The following is a 10,064-nucleotide window of genomic DNA, read 5'->3' as shown; positions in this document are numbered from 1 at the left end:
CGCCACGCTGTCTGAATACGAGGCAGGGAAGAGAGGGGGAAACTGTGAATGCGACACATTTAAATGAAAGTGGAGTCGCACTCCATACGACTTGGTTTTGTATTTCACATTTCTCAACAGCATAGATCACAAAAAATTGGTATTATTTAATTACTTTTGGCGCACTGAAGACGAAATAGATTTTTTTATCTGGTACAAACTGTCCACATATGAACAGACACAAACAATTTCACAGGTTTTCACACCCAAGTTGCTACGTAATCATGACTTAGTTTCATAATCGGAAAAAGGACTTTCACACAGATATGTCGATTAAATATGTTAGCACTTTTGGAACCTCTTTCTGGAGACGGAAACTCTGCTTGAGGAAAGTAATGTAGACACCCTGGACAGTTTTAATGTAAAAGAATTTGTCATTAGAACGGGAATCAGTACATGCCCAAGGGTACTTTCAACTGAAACGGCAAACGGTTCCGAAAACAGCTCGAGAACAGACGTAAAATTAGCAGTGTCCACGAAACGTTTAGGAAATGATCCTTGCAATTCTTTCAAGGACACAATGAATTTTTCAAATCTACAGTTATCTTTAATGGCAGTGAGCCTAGGAAACGGGATTGTGCTTGTCAGAATGTGTCAATTCTAAAAAGTGGTTTTCGTATCAAATGCATCGCATTCGAGTCGGAAAGAGGTTATTGCCACTTTGGAATGTCTTACTGTGGGCCGTGTGCAGTCAAGTCCACTGAAAATGCCTAATTAGCATCCGTTCTGGATATTCTAATTTCCATATCTGCACTCCTTTGTTCTTCATGAATTCAATAATAGCGATTTTTAAATCGAAAAACCGTTCCAGGCGTGCCCCTTGACATAAGAATCGTACTACGCAGTAGTATATTAACTCTCCATACTCTTCGATCAATTCCACCGAAAATTATTGTAACTGACAGCTAGGAATAATGCGTGCGACTTCAGAAATTTTATTATTCGTGCCACGAATTTCTTCATGTGCTGCATGCCTGGCAGTGTGCTCCTTGACGCAAAGAACAATTTCTCCCGTCTGTCAAGCATTGTAGTTTTTTGCTCTTTCATCGTCAACTAGATCTTTAAATTCTTTCTCCGCAGTATTGTAACATCGTTTCATTGCAAATTTGCAGTAGGGTCTATCGGTCACTTTTGCGACTGCACAATATATACTGAGAATTCTCATCCCTCTATCGTGTCCTTCCCATTGATTTTTAAAAGCTTTTAACGATAGGTCTCTAGACTACCTCTCTTTGTACAAACAGCCAATGGACTGTGGTGACCCTTGATACCGCGAACAAATAGCGAAATGTAAACAGCGCTGACACCACGGTCCTGCTGAACTGGAGAGGGTTGTGCCGATCGAAAAGTGCCGCACCGCAGTACTAAATGAAATGTCGCGCTGTGAGGAGTACTTATGGGAAGAAACGAGCATAGCCGACACAGACCTTGCCCACACGCGGCTCGCACACCGGCCAGTGTGAAGTTGGGCACGCCGTGGCTGGTCCTGCGTTGTGTACCGAGAGTAAACCAAAGAAAGACTAAAATGGTGAGGAGTAGCACACGTGAGAGCGAAAAATTTAACATAGAATCTGGAGACCACTTTGTAAACGAAATTAGGAAGTTCAGTTACGTAGGAAGCAATGCAAAGCATGAGAGGTGAAGGAAGGAGGATATAAGAGGCAGCTTAGCGCAACCACGGAGAGTAATCCTCACAAAAGGAAACCTGCCAGTATCAAATGAGGCCATAATTTCAGAAAACAGTTTCTGACAATATACGTGTGGAGAAGAGCATTGTGTGGAAGTCGAATAAGGACTGTGGGAAAAGCGGCTAAGAAAAGAAATCGGTGAGAGGAACGTGTGAAAAACACAAGAAAGGATAGAAGGGCAGACCATGTGTTAAGACGTAAAGAGCAGCTTCTGTGGTGCTAGCGGGAGCCATAGAGAGCAAAAACTGGAGAGGGAGACCGAAATTGAAATATACGAGTATCCAAGAAATAACCACTGTTTTGGATGTAAGGACAGGAATTCGGGTTCAAATAGTTCAAATTGCTCTAGGCACTATGGGACTTAACATCTGAGGTCATCAGTTTCCTAGACTTAGAACTACTTAAACCTAACTAACCTAAGGACATCACACAAATCCATGCCCGAGGCAGAATTCGAACCTGCGAGCGTAGAAGCAGCGCGGTTCCGGACTGAAGTACCTAGAACCGCTCGGCCACAGCGGCCGGTCAGGGAATTTGGCGGGCCGCTTCTAATCAGTCAGAAGATATATGGAAAGAAAGAACATGATGTCCCATAAATCAGGATACCGAACGGAATCGTTATTCACCTAAATTCAGGAAATTGCGTAGTGAAGCAGAATTTTAGTACATTGATTTTGATGTTGCTAAGCAAAATCATGCAATAATTTTTAAATGGAGGCACCGCCATTTGAGCGTATTGTTGTTTATTTCATTACGACCGAGGTTTCGGCCTTTTATGTAATTTTTAAGTGATTGACCTTACATCTGGCATTTCGTGGAGAGGCAATAGTTTTCTCCATTTATGGCTAGTGGTGAGCTTGATGTCTTGCAATATGTAAGGACATAAACTCAGTCATTTGAAAATGGCATAAAAGGCCGAAACCTGGGTCTTAAGTAATCAACAATACAGTCAAGTGGCGGTGTGCTCATTTAAATAAGAAATTTACTAGACTGGAAAGGGAAATAGTGTAAGAAGGTGAATCGGAATATTTTGAGGAATGCCGTTATAGTTCTACTGGTAGTCTACAAGACCATATTGCGGGAGATCCCATAACGTATCGCTTATTATCTGCTCTTCATAGAGATGGTGAGTAGAAGCGCTGGCGCCGGCCGCAGTGGCCGAGCGGTTCTAGGCGCTACAGTCTGGAACCGCACGACTGCTACGGTCGCAGGTTCGAATCCTGCCTCGGGCATGGATGTGTGTGATGTCCTTAGGTTAGTTAGGTTTAGTAGTTAGGTTTAAGTAGTTCTAAGTCTAGGGGACTGATGACCTCAGAAGTTAAGTCCCATAGTGCTCAGAGCCATTTTTTAGAAGCGCTGGCGTTTCACAAATGAAGAAAAGTATTTGCCGAACACAACAACAGTCTGTTGTTCCTGATCTACGTAAACGATTTAGGAGACAATCTGAGCAGCTCTCTTAGATTATATGCAGATGATGTTGTCATTTACCGTCTTGTACTCATCAGATAATCAGAATGAATTGCAAAATGATTTAGGGAAGACAGGTTTGGTACAAAAAGTGGCAACTGACTCTAAATAATGAAAAGTGTGAACTAATCCACGTGAATACTAAAAGCAATTCGCTAAATTTCGGTTACACGATATATCACGTAATCTGAAGGCTGTATACTCAACTATACACTTAGGAATTACAATTAAGAATAACGTATACTGGAACTTTCAAGTAAATAATGTTGCGGGGAAAGCAGAACACTTAGAAAATGTAATAAGTCTACTAAAGAGACCGTTTACACTCCGCTTGACCGCCCTCTTCTGGCGTATTGCTCTAAGCTAAGGTGTGGGATCCACATCAGACACGATTGACGGATAACATCGAAAATGTTCAATGAAGGACAGCTCGTATTGTACTATAGCGAAATAGGAAAGAGAGTGTCACGGACATGACACACGAACTGCCTTTCTGTTGCGGCAGGACCTTCTGATGAAATTTCAATCATCAACTTTCTCCTCAGTGCGTGAAAATATTTTGTTGGTGCCCACTTAAATAGGGAGGAACGATCATCATAATAAAATAAGAGAAATCAGAGCTCGCACAGAAAGATCTGACCGTTTGTTTGCCCGCGCGCTGTTCGAGAGTGAAACTGTAGAAATGTTTGATGAAACCTCTACCACGCACTTAATTGTGAATTGCAGAGTAGTCATGTAGATGTAGATGTACAAAAGAACAGAGGCTGTTGACAGAATCAGCAGAATGTTGTCACCAAAGCCGTGCCTCGTTTCCAGAAGTCGAGTGACCCGCAATCCTTGTTCCGCATAGTTTACGGTGCGGGCAGTTGCCGCCGTGCCTCCTTCCGCACTGCTATTTTGGCAGAGACCACGTGGTCATCTCGTGGCCGCTGTCCAAGAGGAATTCGTCCACAACTGCCGGCATCGAGATTTGCTCTTTGTGCAGCCTCCTTGAAGGAGGGAAGCAAGGTTAACGCTTTACGTCCTGTCCACTCCGTGGTCGTTAGAGATGGCGTTCGCCTTGAGCATCATTGCCACTACACCAGCTTATCCGAGAACTGGAATCGAACGTATTAAATGCCCGGCCGAAGTGGCCGTGCGGTTAAAGGCGCTGCAGTCTGGAACCGCAAGACCGCTACGGTCGCAGGTTCGAATCCTGCCTCGGGCATGGATGTTTGTGATGTCCTTAGGTTAGTTAGGTTTAACTAGTTCTAAGTTCTAGGGGACTAATGACCTCAGCAGTTGAGTCCCATAGTGCTCAGAGCCATTTGAACCATTTGTATTAAATGCATTGCCAACTGCGTATCGCAGCAGTAATCGGCAGAAGGTTCGACATTTGTTGACAGGAACTACAAAGACTTTATACAGATTATTTCTCGAACGAATTATTGTTCATGGCAAAGAAAACTCACGAAACATTCATTTGTATTGTCAGACTTGAGCAATGCCCTTTGCTCGTAAACATACGCGTCTAATACGATAACACGTAATAATCATTTTCCGTGAAAGTGCCACTATGTGCTGTCTCAAACGTGCCTTGCTTCCTTATTGAGATATTTCAATGAAAAGTTTGCCAATAAGCGACGACACAAAATATTGAGAAAGATATAAAGCTTCACATAAGTTAATTACCGCGACAATAAAGGACAGTCGAATGTCGACGAGAAAATTTAATTTTCATGGAAGTACCGTGAAGTGAAAGAAAAGTAATAATTCTGAAAAATGAAAGTTATTAACATTTAAATATTCCTCCGTCAGTACAAAAATACGAGTACATCAGGCTAGTTAGTATGTTGGGTGACGACATTGTTCGATGATGTGTGACCGTTTAGTAAGAAAGAAAACGATCGGAAAATTAATCTCAGCGGGTTTCTATCTTAGGTTATCGAAGAGTTAACCATAGAACACGAATAGTCATCTGTTTTCATCATCGAATAATCCGCTTCCAATTTCACACCGTCGGCCGCTATAAATCTTAAAAATACAATCACAATTATGATCGCCGGCCGGTGCGGCCGTGCGGTTCTAGGCGCTACAGTCTGGAACTGCGTGACTGCTACGGTCGCAGGTTCGAATCCTGCCTCGGGCATGGATGTGTGTGATGTCCTTAGGTTAGTTAGGTTTAAGTAGTTCTAAGTTCTAGGGGACTGATGACCACAGATGTTAAGTCCCATAGTGCTCAGAGCCATTTGAACCATTTTTGAACACTTATGATCCTGACAAAGAAAATGAAGAAGGTAATTGAATTTGAAATAATGACACACGACTAAGGGTAGCAAATAGGTCAATTATTGCCAGCAAACAGGAATACATTGCACCTACATCCGATCTCACCGAGCTCACGCAGGAAAAAGGTACAGGATCATTTACAAGACAAATGAACTGGAACATTCGTTTGTAATAAATAGTATAGAGTAGTAATTCTACAAAATTCCAGAAGCTTGGCTTGTTTGACAAATATTTACTTCAATTTTTCTCTTCGTTTTCAAAGTAAATATTTGTCAAACAAGTCAGGCTTCGGGAATACGGTAGAATTACTACTCTATATTTTTTATTCCAAACTAATGTTCCAGTTCATTTGTATTGTAAGTGATTCTGTACCTTTTTGCTGCGTGAGATCGGAGAGATCGGATGTAAGTGTGATGTATTCCTATTTGCTGGCAATAATTGATCTATTTGTACACTTAGTAGTGTGTCATTATTTCAGATTCAATTATCTTCCTCGTTTCCTTTTTCAGGACCATAATTTTGATTGTATTTTTATGATTTATAGCGACCGACGGTGTGAAATTGTAAGTTTTGGTTTTCTTTATAATTTTCTCACTCAAATTGGTTAGATACTACTAAAAAACATGACGCTTCCAGTCTCAGAGGATACTGCAGTTTAGTAGGTAGAATGTTATACAGAAAGAGATTGGACAGTACTAAATCACGCAGTTACAGAAATTCACTATTACTCGGTATAAATTGGAGAAATAATAATAACGACAGTAATTTGAAATGTAATTGCAATTTTGAGTTAAACTGAAAATGTGAATAATAATTATATTGTTTGAAAACTAACTCAGTTAATAATATTTATGTTAGTTCGTAGTTTGAACATAATTTTTAAAGATCTGGATATAAATCTGCACGTGCACGACAGTGCACGATATCACTGCGTTCCAAAACGCAGCGTGTGAGAACGAGAGTTTTCAGAGGCTCATATCTCTGGTTCTAGTCGTCACAGAGATTAGTCAAATGCTTTAAATAGCTCTTGGCCTAGCGACCACTTGCATACCTATGGGAAGAACGGGCTTACTGTAGCTATCCTGAAATACAGGGTCAAAATTTAAACATTACACACTTTCTCCAGTCCAGACAAATTGAGCAAATCGGTTAGTTGTTTTGCGTCAGGTGTGGTCTAGGGTGGGGGCTTAGCCAGCTTAAAAAACATCATTTGTTAATAGGAGGTTCCTGAGAAAATCCCAAAAAAAAACATAATATTTGGGTACAGAAAGAAACAACTGTGCGGATGGTCACTTCTATAATTTCTATTCACAGCAGATCGTCGATTTTTTTCTCATATGATATTCTCGCGGAACTACGATACTTTTTTCAATATCATTATCCGTTACCGTACTTAGGCAGAAAACCGCAAACCTGTTTTCAGTCGTTTTTAAACCGTGGGCCGCAGTTGTCTAAATAACTAACATCCCAAATGGCTCAAATTTTAACTGTACATTCTTCAGACATTGAGGCAGAAATAACATTTTCACGTTTTCGAAAATCTTTAACCATTATCAAGATACACCAGAAAACAATTATTTTTGGGTACCAAAAGTACTGGTTGTGGGAATGGACTCTTCTATAACTTATATTCATGGTAAATGTTAATATTTTTATTATACGTTCTTAAGATCATGTTATGATTTATATTCACAGCAGATCGTCGAATTTTTTCTCATATGATATTCTCTCGGAATTAAGTTAAAGTTTTCCGGTATCATTCTCCGTTACCAAGATGCAGAGGTTACTAGTTACTGCACTTACGCACGAAATATAGCACATAATATCCAGTCACAGGCGTAAGTGTAGTTGTAATCGACGTACTGAACGTATGGTAAGGATTCTAGGTTCATCGTAAGGGTTCTGCGGTCACCAAACTGTGTTTTCAGTTACTTTTCACTAATAAACCTTTATGACTGTCTGTCTCTGCGTACTGGCCACTTCACGCCTATACAAATATACCAAAAGTGGTACTGCTGTGGCCAAAAAATTGGCTAAAATGCTCATAATGAACGTTCTGGCAGATTAAAACTGTGTACCGGACTGAGACTCGAACTCGGGACCTTTGCCTCTCGCCAGCAAGGTCCTACCATCTCTTTTTCTTATTGATCTCATTTTTTTTCGTTCTGTTTGCTCGGGGCGCATATCCCATGACTCTTGTTCAAGTTCATCGTTGAGCCATTAACTCAGTTTTCTTTTTACAGAGGGCAGTTAACCCTCTGACCGAACACTCTGAGCTACCGTGCCGGCAACCATCTGATCTACCCAAGCACGACTCACGACCCGTCCTCATAGCCTCACTTCTGCCAGTACCTCGTCTCCTACCCTCCAAACTTCACAGACGCTCTCCTGCAGACCTTGCAGAACTAGCATTCCTCGAAGAAAGGGTACTGCGGAGACATGGCTTAGCTTCTGCGAGGAAAACCGAGGACAGACGTTGTGCAGTCCTAAAGCGTTGACTGCACAGCGATCAGTGCAGTGCCTTGAAACAACCCACGTGCCAGTGGAAGCAGCGGGCAGCTTCACACCTCCTGGAAGACAGAGTTCGGCGCCCGTTGTCAACACTGACTTAATCAGCCGCTGGTCGAGCCCAGTTTGGTCACAGACTTTGAGAGGATCAGTACTGAGTAATAGGAAGATGATAATAAGCCAGCGCTCTGCCAGTAATAATGGTGGTAAGAGTAATTGCATGTAAGAGGCACAGGAAGCACATCGAGCCAACTCATATGTTTTCTTCCTTTTTAGAAATAAATTATTCTTTTTATCTGCAAGTGTTATGTACAGACAGTTTTGGCATGGTAGATTCCCGCCGGAAGAGGCAGAAGGAAGAACGCCACATGTTAGGAGTCTCCTTGAAGTTTAAGAGACAGGGGAGTAGACTCCCAAGAGTCGGCCCACGATTGAGCAAAAAGGGGTTTGTGCTGATTAAGACTTTCCCAACGTAGTAACTGCTTCGTCGGTTCACGGGCGTCGAGTCGGCTGCTCGTCATCTTTAGATGCTTGAAGATGACAAACAGCTGTCTCGTGGAACTACTGTGCAGCTTCCACAACATTACCTAATGCGATGCCAGTGAACCGATGAAGTAGAAAGGGATTTGATGTGAAGCCGCAAATCCGCCTCCAGATGGGTCACAGAGAATGGGGGTTGGTGGTCACCACCGCCCTCTCCCCGCCAGATGATCAGCAAGTTCGTTACCTAGGGTACTTACTTGGCCAGGAATCCAAAGGAAATCAACTGAACAAGCAGCATCACAAAGATCAGCGAGAAGGTCATGGGGGGCAGAGACCAACAGGTGGTGGGAGAAACACCGAGCGATAGCCTGAAGACCAAAGACCAGTCTTTGAGTCCATACGTAACAAAACTCTGGTGAGGGAGGACAGTTTAATAAAACAAAGGGCCCAATAGGTGGATATCAATTTTGCAGAAAACACCCAACACAGGGAAAAAGGTGATGTTCCATGTCAACAGAAGACTTGAAGGTATATCCCACATGATTAGCAGACTTAGAGCGAGTGGTTTAAATAAAAACGGCATCCTGAAACTCAGGTAAGAGCGTTTGGAAGAAACAATCTAACATCTTTGGAGCAATGGAGGCTTTCGGTCTTCAGAAGAAATCCATCTGAATCTGTGGCTGAGGAACCAAAGGGGGAGGGAAGGGAGAGTGGTCAGGAGAGAATGTGGGGAAGAGTACAAGGAGGGGAGATGGAGGTCATAATGGAGAGAAGCGAGACAGAGTCCAACTAGGTAACCTACCTGAGGGTGGGCAGCAAGTGGGCGATGTCCTGAAGCCACAAAAAGAATAGAATAGGAGGGATGAGCAGGGGAAGTGCGTACAGTGACAGCATGGGAAACCAGTTGAGGCCACCATGTGGAAACTAGCCCAAAAATCAGAAGCAATCCACACACAGAGCAGGAGTGACCAACGGTCTGACAGGGGCCACTAGGCCATTAACAGCAATTAGAAAAAGGACACTTAATATGGAGTCCTGTGGAATGTCATTCTCTTGGGTCTGCGGAGAGCTGAGAACAGTGACAACCCTGACTCTGAGCGACTCGTGGGAGAGGAAATGACGAATGAAAATAGGTAAGGGGGTCCCAAAGAGCCCGCTAATGAAGATAAGAACGATGTGATGGCAACAATCTTTGTTGTAGGCCTTACAAGGACTGAAGAAAACGGTGACAAGAGGGTGGCGGTCAGAAAAGACCTTCCAAACTGTGGTTTCCAATCGAAGCAGATGATCGATTGGAGACTGCCCCTCGCAAATGCTGCACTTGTAAGGAGATAAAAGGTCCCAATATTCAAGGACCCAATTGAGCTGACCGAGCGAGGTGGCACAGTGGTTAGACACTGAACTCCCATTCAGGAGGACGACGGTTCAATCCCGCATCCGGCCATCCTGATTTAGGTTTTCTGTGATTTCCCTCAATCGCTCCAGGCAAATGTCGGGATGGTTCCTTTGAAAGGGCATGGCCGACTTCCTTCTCTGTCCTTCTCTAATCTGATGAGACTGATGACCTCGCTGTCTGGTCTCCTTCCCCAAACAACCCAACCCAACCCAATT

Source organism: Schistocerca piceifrons, chromosome 3, assembly GCF_021461385.2.
Source record: "Schistocerca piceifrons isolate TAMUIC-IGC-003096 chromosome 3, iqSchPice1.1, whole genome shotgun sequence".
In the NCBI taxonomy this organism is placed as follows: domain Eukaryota; kingdom Metazoa; phylum Arthropoda; class Insecta; order Orthoptera; family Acrididae; genus Schistocerca; species Schistocerca piceifrons.
This window is presented reverse-complemented; position numbering follows the sequence as displayed.